The sequence below is a fragment of the Lactuca saligna genome, chromosome 6, assembly GCF_052625555.1.
Source record: "Lactuca saligna cultivar CGN05327 chromosome 6, ASM5262555v1, whole genome shotgun sequence".
Classification (NCBI taxonomy): Eukaryota; Viridiplantae; Streptophyta; class Magnoliopsida; order Asterales; family Asteraceae; genus Lactuca; species Lactuca saligna.
The window spans coordinates 5,595,521-5,611,347 of NC_136422.1; the positions used below are offsets into that span (position 1 = coordinate 5,595,521).

Sequence of the window (15,827 nt, forward strand, 5' to 3'; positions counted from 1 at the left end):
TATCTATCGCCACTAGAATAGAATACTTAAGCCTTTATATTTCCATTTTCATCTCGATCACAATCCTTGGTAAGATGGGGGCTGCCACAATTTTCGCATCCAACCCTAATAGCATGGATTGTTTGATCCATTTTCGTCATTCTTCGGTCTAGGCTATCGAGTTTAGCTATTACCGTCGCCATGCCATCGTTCACCGAGTTTACTGCTCCACGACTCACTTCATTCCTCGGATTGTGGTATTCTCTAGAGTGCCTGGAGAATTCTTCAATTAATTCCTTTATTTCCGGAGGTGGCTTTCGGGTGAGCGGGCCTTGTGAATCGAGTAATTGCCTCGTGGTGACATTAACTCCATCATAAAAGATGGAGACCTCTTGTTGGCTATTGAGGTCATGGTGCAGGCAATTTCTAAGTAAGCTCTTGTACCTTTCCCAAGCTTCATAAAGAGATTCTCCAGGTTGTTGCTCGAAGTTGGCAATGGCTTTCTTTAGCTTGGCTATCTTGGAAGGTGGGCAGAAATGGTCAATGAACTCTTCTTTCATCTTGGCCCATGTGGTGACCGATCCGGGAGGGAGTGACTTCAACCAATCTTTTGCAGCTCCTTTAAATGTGACAGGAAGCATGCGTAGTAGCTGGATCTCGCGAGGCACATTGGGTACATTGAAGTAATCTGCCACATCATTTACTTCATCCAAGTGTTTATAGGCGTCTTCATGATCTCTCCCGTGAAAAGGGATCTCCTTGAGTTGAGCGAGAATATGGCCCTTTAGTTCGAAAGTAGCGGTAGCAGGAATTGCGGGTTGCACAAGTCCCGGGCTGGTGTCATCACGCATCCTCTTCTTCCATTCCCCCATGGGGATTTCGTCAATATTAGCCATAGCGGTGGCTAAATCGTCTTCAAACTCGGATGTGTGCTCGTTTGTGGGCTCGTTTTCTTCCTCGGTCTCGTAGTCGGTGTCTTTTGGGATCGGGTCTTCGATTGTTAATGATGCACTGGATGCTCCTGATTTGCTGCTCCTTTTCTTGCTAAAAACAGATTTGAGGTTTTTGAGTGGTGAGTTCTTTGAAGAAGCGGACTCTCCAACGGTTTTGCCTTTGTTTCTTCTTAATGCGGTTTCCGGATCTTCAAGAGGGGGAACCAGAGGCGTATCAGATCATCGGGTCATGAGCCAACTGCAAACAAACAAAAAACGCGTAAAAAGAACAAAAGAAAATTAAACCTGATTCAGTGTTGTACTCGCCGAGTCTGGGCGAATGCACTCGGCGAGTCCAAGTTAAAATCAGGGTTTTTTTTTACCTAAAAAAAACAGAAATTAACTTTGTGTAAGATGAATCTTACACAAAGGATCGATTGAATTAGAATTTTAATGCTAATTTTTGAACCGTTCACCGGCAACGGCGCCAAAAACTTGATGTGTGTAAAACTCACTTAGTTTTAAACCTACTTTAATTATCAAATAACACACAAAAGGCAGTGAACCTATCAATTGTGGTATAGCTAAATAAGCAGGGTATCGAACACAGGGAACGACAAATTAAATTAAAAACTAATTCTCTCTAAGTTGATTAAGAAATAGGGGTTTTTCTCTAGTTTTACAAGACTAGAAACTTACTAACTATAACTAATTTAAGACTAGAAAATAACAATTTAACTAGATTCAATAATTGGAAAGGAACTTCTGTTTAGTTCAACTCGGTTAACTCTATGGTTGATTTCAAGGTAATAGTGCAATGGATTAATTCTTTCGTTGGTTACCGATTCAAGTGATTAGGTTCATGTTCACTACCCTAATCCTTAGTAAATAAACTAATTCAAACAGTGGCCAATTGCTTAATTTAATTATATTTACTAGATTAATTATTCGGGTTAAGTTAGACTTGCAATAGCTAATTAATTTATTATTCTTAATTAACCTCTTGTTTGATGGTCATCTTACAAGCTTGCACATGAATTTACTCAATTTCCTTATTAATTCTAGTTTCATATTCATTAATCCTAGACATATGGTATAGTGGTCACATATCATATGAGGTTGATAATCAATAGATGTTCATGTTAATCAATTATCTTCCTATTAACAGAAAATTAATTATTATTCATACACAAGGTTCTTTAGCAAGCTAAAATAACAAAAATTCACCAACTTGGAATTAATCCTACCAATCAATCAAACCATATTGTCAACTTTGTATCCCCAAACAGAAGTCTAAAGATTTTAGTTCATAATTAAGGTAAATAACAGCAAACAAACAAGTTAAAGTTGCTTAATCATATTGACAAAACAAAAGAATAAGTAGAATGATGAAATTGTGCCTTAATTACTTCCGGAATTGAATTCTAGCTTTCTTTGTCGACTTCTAGGGTTCTTCTGGCTTCTTAATCGCAGCAAAGCACTTCTGAAACTTCCCAGAATTCCCTCTAATCGATCTGTGAAGTTATCTTTAAATAAGCGATCCGACTCGTCGAGTCAAGTGGTGACTCGTCGAGTCCCTCTCACATTCCCCGTATTGTGATAACTATCTGGAATTCCGAATTATTATCCTTCTGATTCCTCGACCGGACTCATCGAGTCCAGGCTCGACTCGCCGAGTAGAAGCCTTTTTTTGGTGTTTTTCTTCATCATTCCACTCTCAAGCTCCTAACCGCTTCTCTTGCTTCCTTTTGCTTCCGAGCTTCATCTTTGGACTGAAAAACATAATTTAACACTTTTAAGTACCTTTTGTCCATAATATGCGATAATTTAGCTAATATATGAATAAAAACTATACTTAATACACACTAAATATGCACATATCATCGTGCTTTACCACTTTGCACGCAACGGCTTTCAAAGCGGCATGCCCAGCTACGAAACATCCGCTCCCCAAACCAATGAGAGGAGATACACCAGTAAGATCCATGCACGCATGCTTCCCTCCTATCCATCCAAAGACCAAAATGTCAGCCGGTCTAAGTGTGAACCTGCCATCCTGCGGGTCCGTCAAAAAGTTCACTGGCGCTTCTTTCTTTACAGATATACCAGCACGCCGACAAGAATCAAAGAGAACATCCCGAACCACATCATGTCTATACTTGAAACCAGGGAGCTCTCTACAATGAACCGCGTGTTCCCCAAAGGTATCCAAACATGCCTTGCGATAAACTGGGAATATCTCATCAATTGGGAATATGGGAATCATGAGGCGGTAACGAAGGATAATTCGGTACTCCACAGGAGACATATGTTGGCCAAGACCATCAATATGGATAGTTAGCAGAAAATCTTGAGCATGAGGCGCCCGCAGACACTCAAAGACTGCTTTATGTCTGACAGTCATCTTGAAGTTGACTTCCATATCTTGGATGATTTTGCTAAAAATGGCACACGCCAAAACTTTTTGGGATTTAGGGGGGGCGGTGTCCTTATTAGTGAAACCGCTACAGTCAAATCCCGGAATCGTATCAGGGAGACGAGTCATAGCACATAGATAATCTGAGTCCATACCACATATGCCACTGTCACGTAAGATGTGGTCTTGTAATGCTCAAGATTGGGCCCTCGAGACTACAAATACGTAGGAGGAAACCTCATAGGCCGAGTACAAACCCAAACCACCAAAACGAATAGGTAAGGAAGCCAAGCGCCACTATCTATATTCCTAGGTTTACATGTCTTTCTATATATATATATATATATATATATATATATATATATATATATATATATGTTCAGATCTGTTCGTAACTTGAAAGTTGTACGATCCTTTGGCCATTAAAATTGCACAGATTTCTCTATCTTTTAATCTGTCTATACATACATCTCTAACATTTCACACCTCTTCAATTACATATGTTTGAGTTGGCGTATGCGAGATTCAATGCAATTATGTGAATCTATGAATTGATAAATGTTTAATTGCCTCGGTATGAAATTTCGTAGATTAGAAGTTTTGTTTCGTATATAATTGTGTAGAAGCATATGAATTCTTAGGAATTGGGGAAGAACAGCGTCCTGATTATAAACGCTTTTTTTCCGAATTTTTGAATTGGGGAAAAATTTGATGATTACATTTTCACTCTTCTCTCAACCATATCCTTGAGCAGATTGGGAACATTCAATTTCTTCATAACACCGAACCTACCTCGCTTGATCCGAATCCATCTGCAACTTCAGTTCGTCTTCTTCAAAGGTACTCTCCCACGATCGATCTTTCTTGTATCGTTGAAATTATACATGTTTAGATCTGTATATTCCTAAGTAATACTTGATTGGTAGAAATTTCTTTCCCAATGAGATAATTACACATACCAATGTAAATTTCACTTCACCTTACACCTTTTTACCCTATTTAAGCTTGTGTTAAGAACACTTCAACACAATCTACACATTCCATCAGTAAACACATTCTTCTCGTCCTTGTTTTCTCTCAACTACAAGACTACCTTCCAAGTCTTTTCCAAGCTAATTCAAAGAGATTTGGTAAGTTTCTTTATAAATCTAGTGTTTTAATAACACTTTCATATTAGTTCAACTAATTTACACACAAAATTGTGTGTTAAATACTCGTAGGATACGAACACTTTCAAGTATTCTAACTTGAAGATCATCACCCTCACTTTGTTATCAAACCGCAAATACACATAAGGTGAGTTCATACCCCTACATTTTACAAAACTTTCTATATTTTTTTGTCGGGGGGGGGGGGGGGGGGGGAATACAAGTAACACACAAGTAAATTTCGTTATGACGCAAACATTCAAATACGTTTTTTTACTATATTTACGAAAAGTGATAAATACATGAAATGGCTTTACTACCAAACTCATATATTATTACATGCAAAGCTTTGATAAAAACATAAAGATATGAAAAACGAGTTCAAACACGTTACATTACTCGTATAAACTGTATATATATATATATATGTATATATATATATATATATATATATATATATATATATAGAGAGAGAGAGAGAGAGAGACTTAGGTTATTTTGTTTTTACTAACTATTGTGTGCTAGAATGCACATCTCTGGACCAACAGATAGAATTAATCAATGTATATGATTTGAGAGTGTATGATATTACAATGGGATATCAATATAGCATGTACCATATAATAACAAAAATTTCAGCAAAAGGGTATTTTGGACATTTAACTACATTTATAAAAGGAAATTTTCAGATTTTTAGGGATATTTAATTCTCCAAATTTAAAAAATCAGAATTTTTTCTAATTAAATCAATTTTAATTCTAATGTAATTTGTAAACATTGCCGATTTTATTCTGTTAGAATATTATTTTGTTAGAATGATGTTTTTTCATAATTTTATTCTATTAGAATATTATTGAAGAATAACAAAATTCTTGAATCCAAGGTTGAAAAATGATAATATTCTAATATATTCTTATACATCCGAACTTAAATACAAATTTATACATATTCTTACATTTTATTCTAAAAGAATATCAACAAAAATAAATAAAATTCTTAAAAAATAACAACATTCTGTTAGAATATTCTCGTTCACCATGTTTTCTTCATTTTCCACAACAATGGTAGCCCCTTCAAAACCTAAATAAAAAAAACATAATCAACTTTAAAATATTATTACTTTCAGTATATTTTAAAAGAATAAAACTATAAATTCTAATAGAAGGTGTTAGACATTAAAGACTTTTAATTTATTCTAACACAATGTAATACTCGAGTCACTTGATCAAGTATTCCCCGAGTCACTTGATCTAAATAATCGACTTAATCTAATTACAATGATGTGTTCTAATCGTGTTATTTGAACGCGACATGGCATTGGACACCCGAAAAATTTGTGACCTGAAACACTCACAATCCAATCGGTTTTTGAAAGATACCTTTGGTGGCTAATTGTACTAGAAAAAATACATACACATTATGATACTTATACAAAATAATTATTCCTTTTTTGGACTGAATGAACTGAATAGACTGCATATACTTACAAGTTTAACAAAAGGCATCATCAGTCCAAACAAATCCCCATCACAGTTGATATAAAATCGGTTTCTTCAAGGGTCTTTATGACCAGATCAAGATGATCCACATCTCCTTTCACTGTTATTCCTGTGAATTCGCTTGAAAAAAAGGTAAATAACATGATGTATAAGCTTTTTATGACTATTTAACAAACCATTCGATACATTCTTGCTGCTTTAAAAATGGAATAATGTGATTCGGATGAAGCATACAAAATCCCATCTGGAAACTCTTATCTCCTATTACATTTACACAATATATAAAGTATTCAAGTTTGAAAAATCCAAGAAATGAGCTAAAAGCCTAAATTCATAGAAATTACCTGACTAGTATACCATGAAGATTTCCCTCTGTTCCACAATTTGTAATGTAACCCCAGTATTCGTTCTTTTCCAACTCCCATAAACGAGCAAACCAGTCTAATACACCAACCTCAAACTACATGGAATGGACAACATACTTGATCTCGATGAATGGGTCCCTAAGGCTATTAATGGAGAAATGTTGCAACTGAGACAACACACCATAATCGAAGTCCAAATTATAAGGATACCCTATTAAAAAATTACAACTTTTAGGAGAAAATTTGACATCAATTGTGTATCCAAATTGGGGTTTTGAATATAGAACAAGATCATAAACATAAAGCTATATTAAATAAGAGGCAAAAATATTGTTACCCAAATGATGTTTTGTCCTTTCGAGCAAGAATTTTCTATATCTGGCCAACACGCTGGCCATATAAGCTTCTCTTTCTTCGATAACCTCATTAATGACATCAGGCTTTGTTACCTCGAGGCAAGTAGTGTGCACATTTCTTCCTAGAATTATTTGTCTTGGTTTCTCTTTCCCATTAATCGATTTTACACCGTTTATTTGGGAAGCATCATCAACAAGGAGCGGCAGAGGATCATCGACCAACGAGATGGAACCGCTGAAAGAAAAAGGTGGGCTAGGTTTAGAAGAGGATCTCTCAGTGATTTTGTAGTGTTTTTAACAGAATTTCCATATTTAAAGGTTATGAATGATTTTAATTATTTACCATATTTATCATAAATAAGATCACTATTATACCCTTTTATGTTTTATTATTGAATTTATTTTTTCTTAATTCTGATCGGTCGTTAGAGGTACACAATACTTGTTGGAAACATTTGAACATATATATATATATATATATATATATATATATATATATATATATATATATATATATATATATATATATATATATATATTGCAATAAACTATATAAGTATAGTTTACGAAACTTTACCCCCTTTGTAACTCGTTGAGAAAAGGTATAATTATATAAAATACATATATAATTATTATATGTCATTTTCTCTATTATCCGTGAAACTGGGGATAATTACATATACAAACGTTTTCAGTACAAAAACACGTAAACTCGTTGAATAACTTTGTGAGACATTGTCTTCACTGTACATTCCAAAGTACACACGAAAGTCCTGTTTTATAACTAAAATCTTCTGTGTGGCGAGCGTGATACTTGTGTATAGATCTATACGGGACTGACAATCCCAACATTAATTGTTAGCTACACTTAGACCGGCGGGTCTTGGATGACAAATGTCATAACATTCTGACGCCCGAAGAACGTCGCGACAGGCCATCTAGGTCATTAGCACAGTTATAAAAACTCACATGAAGCAACGACACATTTAGTTTACATGAAAATATTATTCAAATGGTTTTATATATAAATAAAACTGCATATCATTATTTTAAGTATGAAAAACACTTATACATTTCGGTCTTGGTACATTTAAGACTACGACTGATTTTATGGAAAATATCGGATTTTCTGGAAACAAATACTAATACATTTCAAAGAGAGGTTTACAATTATTCGTACAAGCGCTTATGAACTCACCAACTTAATTGTTGACACTCTTTTCAAATAACTTGTGTTCTCAGGGAACCATTAAAACAGGCTATGAACACAATGACCGAGCGATCGAGCATCAGTCTGCAGACTCAGTTCATTAAATCCATGAACACTGCTGGTGCATTGGTGAGCCTAAACGGCATCATCACGAACTCGTAATGACCATAACGAGTCCGAAAAGTGGTCTTCTCTATGTCTTCCACCCTCACCCTGACCTGGTGATATCCTGATCTCAAATCAATCTTGGAAAACCAAGATGAACCCTGCAGCTGATCGAAAAGATAATCTATCCTCAGGAGTGGATAACGGTTCTTCACCGTTAACTTGTTCAGCTCCCTATAGTCAATGCACATCTTGTGCGAACCGTCCTTCTTCCTGATGAAAAGGATTGGTGCTCCCCATGGTGAACTACTCGAATGATTAAACTGCTTACCCAACAGCTCCTACAACTAAGATGATAGATCATGCATCTCAGGCAGTGTCATACTGTATGGCGCCCTAGCGATAGGGGCCACACCCGACACTAGATCAATCCTGAACTGAACCTGCCTCTCCTGAGGCACTCCGGGTAACTCCTTCGAAAACACATAAGCAAACTCTCTCACTACAGGGACCTCCGAAACTGAGGGCTGATCCTTAACCCGTGTATCCACCATGTACGCTAAATAACCGGCACACCCATGTTGTATATACCGTCAAGCCCTGGCCGCCGAACAAAACCCTGATCCCATCCTGGTGCCCTCGCTGTATACCACTAGTTTTCCCCCACTTGGGGTTCAAACTACCATTCGCTGCCCCTCACAGTCGATTATAATGCAAAATCAACTGAGCCAATCCATCCCTATGATCACGCACACTTCCCCCCATGGAAATCGGAATCAAATCTATCGGGAAGGGTACCCCGAAAATCTCCAACTCGCATCCTCGGTAGACTGAAGAAGCAGAACCCCATGCTCGTTGGTGATCGAAACTCGCAACGGAAACTTAAGCTCATCAATCGGCACACTAAACCCTCTACTGAAAGTCTGAGATACGAACGACTGACTCTCCTCCGAGTTAAATAAAACCAAAGCAGGAAAAGAATTCACTAAAAACGTACCTAATCACAGGCACAACTAATAAGCATCTCACAAAATACAATAACTAAGACAGAGAACAGAAACATACCACCAACCACATCTGGTGCTGCCTTGGCCTCCTCGGCGGTGAGCTGGAAGGCGCGACCCTGAGCCTTCGGAAGCTCAACCTTGACTGGTCTCCCATCTCCAATCCTCACAGTATCTGTTGCGGGACCCTACGCCGACTTGTCGGCGAGCTGCGGACGGTTGGTCTTCACATGACCAACCTGATGACAATGGTAACAAATCCTCGTATCTGCTGGAGGGGCGGATTGATGACAGTCCCTGACATAATGCCCCTCCCAGCTACATTTGTGGAACCCACCTCCTGCTCGACAAACCTCAGAATGACCCTTGCCACACTTTCCACACGTGCGGCTCTACTGACTCCCAGCCCGAGTATCAGTGGTCTTAAACCGCTTAGGCGTCGGCTGAGATTGTGTCGGTGCCTGGCGCTGCTCCTTCAGCTGCAGCTCTAACTCCAACTCACACCGCCTCGCGACTTCCTGAAGATCCAATAGGGTATTACAATGCTGTGTAGACACGAACTGCTGAATATCAGTCTTGAGAATACTCAGATAGCGGGTCACCTGAGACTGCTCTGAAGCAAACTCTAGGAAAAACATCGCCCTCTTCGTGAACATACATGTAATCCCCATCATAGAATCCCCATCCTGCCTCAAAGTCAAGAACTCCTAAGCAAGCCGCTCCTGCTCCACACGTGGAACGTAGCGGGTGTGGAACATATCCTGGAACTGCTCCCAAGTAATAGCAGCTCGCTGATCATCAGTATACGACCCTGTCGTCAATCTCCATCAGTCCTTTTCCCCAAGCCTCAGCAGGTTCAGGGCACACCTGACCTTCTGGTCAGCATGACATGAACACGTGAAGAAATATCCCTCCACGTCAGATAACCACCTCATAGCCCTGATCGCATCCTGTGTACCATCAAACGTCGGGGGCTTCGTATTATCGTAGTCCCGGTACTGGAAAGGCATGCTGGCTCCTCTTCCAAACCCTGCCATAATTACAGTCGAAGTGGCTGCAGTGGAGGCTGTCTCTGTTAGAGCTGCATGTTGTAACGCCCGTAGATCCGGGCTAGTCAATTTAGAGACGATAAGCATCAAAAATGACTTTTTGATGGAAGATTATTTAGAAGTATTAATCTTAACCAAGTTGTAGTATATGTCACAACGTTTCCGTGCATATAAAGAACGCCAAAATCCGAGTTATAACGAAGAAGTTATGACCTGTCGAAGTTTCGCGATAGAACCGACACGACCTAGCGTGACCCAGCGCGATGTAAATAGTGAATTTAAGGTAGATAGATATCTATCCTTAGTCATCTAAATGAGAGTCGAAGATTTCTTCGATAGTAGTCCAACGATAAAAAGACAGACGAAAACAGAGTTCAAATGAAGGAGTTATGAATTTCGAACGGAGTTTTCCTGTCCCGACCTACTATAGATAATATATAAGTAATATACTTATAATATATTAAAAATAAAGTCAAAAATAGCCAATGGAGTCTAAACGAGAGTTGTAGAGCATAATCTCACCTTCGCGGCGATATAAAGAACGTCGAAAACGGAGTTCGTATGCGAAAGTTATGAATTTCTGAAGTTCGGGGCGCGAAACCCCAAAACTGTCAGAGACCACGACGTGGCAAGCAGTGCCACGACGTGGCAAGTGTCCTAACACCTCCGGGCGGCCCCCAGATGCAACTTAGGATGACGCATGCAGTGACGATCAAGTCCACGACGTGGCAAAAGGATCCCACGACGTGGTAAGGGCCAAATTTTCCCTATAAATAGATTTGAAGGGCCAGCCGACTATGGTTGCTCCATCCCTTCTCTCCCACTCCCAATACACCCTCTAAGCGTTATTTTAACCCCCCGAAGCCCCGGTATCAACCCTGAGACCCGAAGCAAGTCTCGAGATCCTGAGGATCCCGAGAAGTGCGGTTTCCGAGCCGAAGCTCTGCCCGCGAGAAGTTCGATTTTTGCAGAGATCTTCCAGATCTACCGAAGAATACTACTTCTGCAAGTCGTAGTGCTGTCCGATCATCTTCTGATCAAGTGAGTGTATACTACCTTTCATAAACATGATAATAATACAAGTATGGTTTGAGTGTATTAAGTTTATTGTTGTTTATATATGTGAGTGTGTAGTTACTTTCTTCTAACGCATAATTATGAAGTATTTTATACGAAATACGTGTTATGTGTATATATATTGTGGTTTATATGTGTGAGTGTGCGGTTACTCTCTTCTAAACACATAAATATAAAGCATTAGCTATGAAATACGTGCTATGTGTTATATATTAATTGTCTATATGGTATGGGCTTGGAATTGATGTTTTTATATGGGTGTTAAATGATTTAAACTATATATGTAATTTATATCTACAAATATGTTGGGTAGAACATGGGTAGATGAAATAGTTGATGTGTGTTGAACGAATGTGATAAGAGAAAGGTGAGGATATAATGGTGATGATAATTAGGTGATGAGAAACAGGTGATGATGATTAGGTGATGAGAAATAGGTGATGATAGAAAGGTGATGATAATTAGGTAATGATAAATAGGTGATGTGAGATGAGAGGAGATACCATAACCTTGACCGGTGATGTGGAAATTTGGCGATGTAGTCATCTACCAGAGTATAGATGGCGACCACAGACTATTCTAGATGACCCCGTGGAAACACCAGCAGGCTCATAACCTGTAGGTGATGAATTACGAGTCCAGGCGATGTTATGGCTACGTATTCATGCGATGATACTCTAACCCTTACTATGAATTACGAGTCCAGGTGATGTTGTGGCTACGTATTCATGCGATGATACTCTAACCCTTACTATGAATTACGAGTCCAGGCGATGTTGTGGCTATGTATTCATGCGATGATAGTCTAACCCTTATTATGACTTACTAGTCCAGGCGATGTTGTGACTACGTATTCATGCGATGATCCTTAGGAAAAAGTCCTTAGGAACAAACATACAAGGAAATGTGATGTAAGGAGATGAGAGATAAATATGATGTAGGAGATGACCCTTAGGATAATTCCTTAGGGAAGGTACTTAAGAAATAAATGGAGATAATGGGGATGGGTAATTGGGTTGATTGTTTGATGATTGAATATAATAATTATATTATTGTGGGTTGAAAACCCTATATGCTCACCAGGCTCCCAAGCCTGACCCACTCAGTTTTCTTTTCATTACAGGTAATGGCACAAGGGTAAAAGTTGGTGGACTTAACGAGAGATTTTGGATTATAGATCAGTAGTTGAATAACTATTGTAAGGTCTATTTTATATTGTTTATGCTTTTGGTCTGTATCGAACATGACATCCCAAGGTTTTATTATTTAATGAAAATACATTCTTTTCGAGAAATGTTTTGATAAATGGTTATCATATTTTATTCTGGGAACAAATTCCGCAACTTTTTTACTCAAAAGATTACTCTGATTTTATAAAACAAAGCATAAACAAATCGGTCTTTTCTGGCCATGAAATTGGGGATGTCACACATGTCGCTCATCAAAGTACTCAACCATCGCGGTCTTGATCAACCCAAACATCTCTGGCAGTTGCGCTCGGAACGCAGCAACAATCTCGTCGTGCATAATCTCCCGGATCCTGGCGTCTAACTCCTCGGTCCCTATTTGTACCACGGGCTCAGGTGCTACCGGCACCTCCAACCCTTTGTCTCCTGACCCCGATCCTAATCTTGATCCTGATCCGAATCCAGAAGCAACATGTCTCATCACCACCATACTGAAATATATACAAGTCATCAGATAAATAACATAATATCGGGAGACCAAAACCCACAAACCCTAGGGGTTGTGATTTCCTTGCTACGCGTATGGGTCCTATGCTTGCAGTAGTACGAGCCCATATACCTTCCAAACCTACCCATAGTTGTCTTAAGTATCACCACAACGCCCTAACAATATTATCAACATAGAAATGCGCTCAACCCTCACTTCTAGAGGAATATAAAGTATCTCGCATCTAGTCTCACCACTTCTCATGACTCACACATCCATGAAACTTTCATCATCCCCTGCAGTGCTAGTGTATGCTAGCTGCACCTAACGTTGGACCCAATACACTTTCGAATATCCAATCCACCCCGAAGGCCGAATCAACATTCTCAGGCTATAAGGTCTTTATTATGCACAACCGTGATGCATACACTAAACATACAGTTCGGATGTCAATTCCATATACAAGAAACCCTAAAATAGGCATCATATAATCAGGCAAATCTACCATGCGATTCCTGAAGATCCCTAGCCTAGCACTAACATGTTGCTCTAACATATCAAAATATCAAATAACTATATGGTATTTTGGGGTTCACTTACAGGCTCCGACTGATCGTACCCTCTGCATCCTCCATCCTTTATTTTGAAAACCATTTTAGAATTTATTTCAAAAATTTCCTTGATTTGAGACTGGGTTCACACGTGTGATTCCCCCAATTCACTCAAACCAAGGCTCCGATACCAACTTGTAACACCCATAAATTTTTACGCCAAATTTAAACTTTTCATGCATAAATAAAAAACAATTAGTAACAGTTTACAAAACATTTTATATCAATATCCATCAGAGTATCCCAAAACAATATCATAAGGATGAGGAGCGGTACGGTCACGCCTTTGCCTTGCTATGATCTCCTCCTGAAGTACCTGAAACAATAAACTGCAAACTGTAAACCCTAGGGCTTAGTGAGTTACCCCCAAAATACCAATACCACACTGAAATACCATATATGTAACCATAATTCAACAACATGCATATTGGGCCGTTGGCCTGACTGGACCGCCCTACATGGCCTACAGTCTACTGAATCTTTAACAAGCGTTCGACATGATTGGACCACCACGTGAGCCTACAGTCTTCCCGGACAGCTCATAAGGTATGTTGGCCTTCAGCACAAAGTAGGACCGCCTCAACCCAAATCAACGAGCAAAAAATCATGTGCGCAAAACTAACATATACTGGCATATATAAGAATCAAACATAGCTAACTCACTGATCAACAATCATAGCAATCTCTCATGACTAGAATAAAGACCTAGCAGGCCACTAACATCCCGATCCCTAAGGATCATAGAAGCATAACATACTGTCTATCCTGATTCCAATCTATCAGATCATAACCATATGTATATATCATAACGATAACAATTAAAGGGCCGACCTTGGTTCCTTATACCCTTTTGATATAGTGAGGATAACTCACCTTGCATATGTCGACTCGGTAGATAAATCCCAACTATCGGATCACTCGCCAAAGACTCTTCCACCTATTACCATAGTACCAGCATACTCATAAATTCTCAACCTCACAAGTAATCCATAAACCATCCAGTCAACCCCAGGTCAAAGTCAAAGTCCTCGGTCAAGGTCAATAGTCCATGTTGACTTTAACTCGCCGAGCACCCTCGACTACTCGCCAAGTTCCATGGAGCACTATCCAACTCGCCGAGTCATCAAGTTCCTTCGATTCTTGATCACACTTCTAAGCCACTTATCGAGTTTCCTCCTTGCAACTCGACGGATACACACGCATACATATCCTGGAGAAAACTCATCCGACTCGCCGAGTTGTTCATGCAACTCGCCGAGTCTATGACAATCTGTAACGACCCAATTTTTACGTCCGAAAATTTTATTTTAAAATATTACTTTAGAAAACATTAATAAATAAAAATATTGTTTGATCACACCATAACACATCGCAACCATGTTCTAAAAGGTCAAACCATACATCCCATCAAAACATCAGAGTACAATCCCAGTAAAACTCGTAAATGCGGAAACCGAAGAGTGTGTGTATGACGTGCCGCTACCGCGTCGGCTCCTTCCCCTTCGGTGCAGAGGTACCTGAAAACAAAACTGTAAACGTAAGCACAAAGCTTAGTGAGTTCCCCCAACGTACCACATACCACACAAACACATAACATACGTACTGCCAGGCTATTCTGGGGTGCCTAACTACCCGGTACGGCCATTCTGGGGTGCCGACCTACCCATGCTGCCATTCTGGGGTGCCGTCTTACCCGTGTCAAGCCATTCTGGGGTGCTGACTACCCATGTCAAGCCATTCTGGGGTGCTGACTACCCATCGGTTCTAACAACCGATCCTCGGGGACTGGTCCCCTCCCGCTACCTCTATCGCATAACATAACAGACCAACATACAAGCATACCATCACATACAGTCAGATAATTCTGGGGTGTATGACTACCCAGCGGTCCTAACAACCGAACTCTACTACTATTGCGTATAACGTATCATGATAGCATATAACATAACAGGTAATAGCAAACCTAGATGATTTCACAAAGACAATCATCTTTCATACGTCTCCTACTGGTGGGCCGGCATTGTGGCCTTAGACCCACCGCTACTGGAAGGTAACTCACCTCAAAGTAGCTGCTGAACTGATCGGGAACTAACTGACTGCTGCTGCTCCGGGAGTCCTCCGGCTGCAATTCCCACAACATACTCAATCAAACACTGCTAACTGTCCTTTAGGTAAAATGACCATTTTACCCCCGGTCTAGCTCTAAGCCAATGCTAGAGTCAACTTTCAGTTGACCCGACTCGCCGAGTGGATCTCCACTCGCCGAGTCCCTAGCAAACTATTGTCCTGGGTCCCTGGTTCTACTCGTCGAGTTGGGCTATGACTCGACGAGTTCATCTTCTAACTGTCATTCAACTCCTTCATCCTACTCACCGAGTTGTATGAACAACTCGTCGAGTTCA

At 39.5% G+C, this 15,827-nt stretch overlaps 1 non-coding gene and 1 pseudogene across 1 annotated transcript; one reads left to right on the forward strand and one right to left on the reverse strand.

The window, feature by feature from the left end:
- The first annotated feature begins 384 nt into the window (after positions 1 to 384).
- Positions 385 to 491, forward strand: LOC145003676 (small nucleolar RNA R71). Its single transcript, XR_013662123.1, has one exon. It is a non-coding gene; the product is annotated as a small nucleolar RNA R71 (small nucleolar RNA).
- A 5,016-nt stretch (positions 492 to 5,507) lies between these two features.
- Positions 5,508 to 8,564, reverse strand: LOC145002267 (serine decarboxylase-like; annotated as a pseudogene).
- Between the last annotated feature and the right edge of the window lie 7,263 nt (positions 8,565 to 15,827).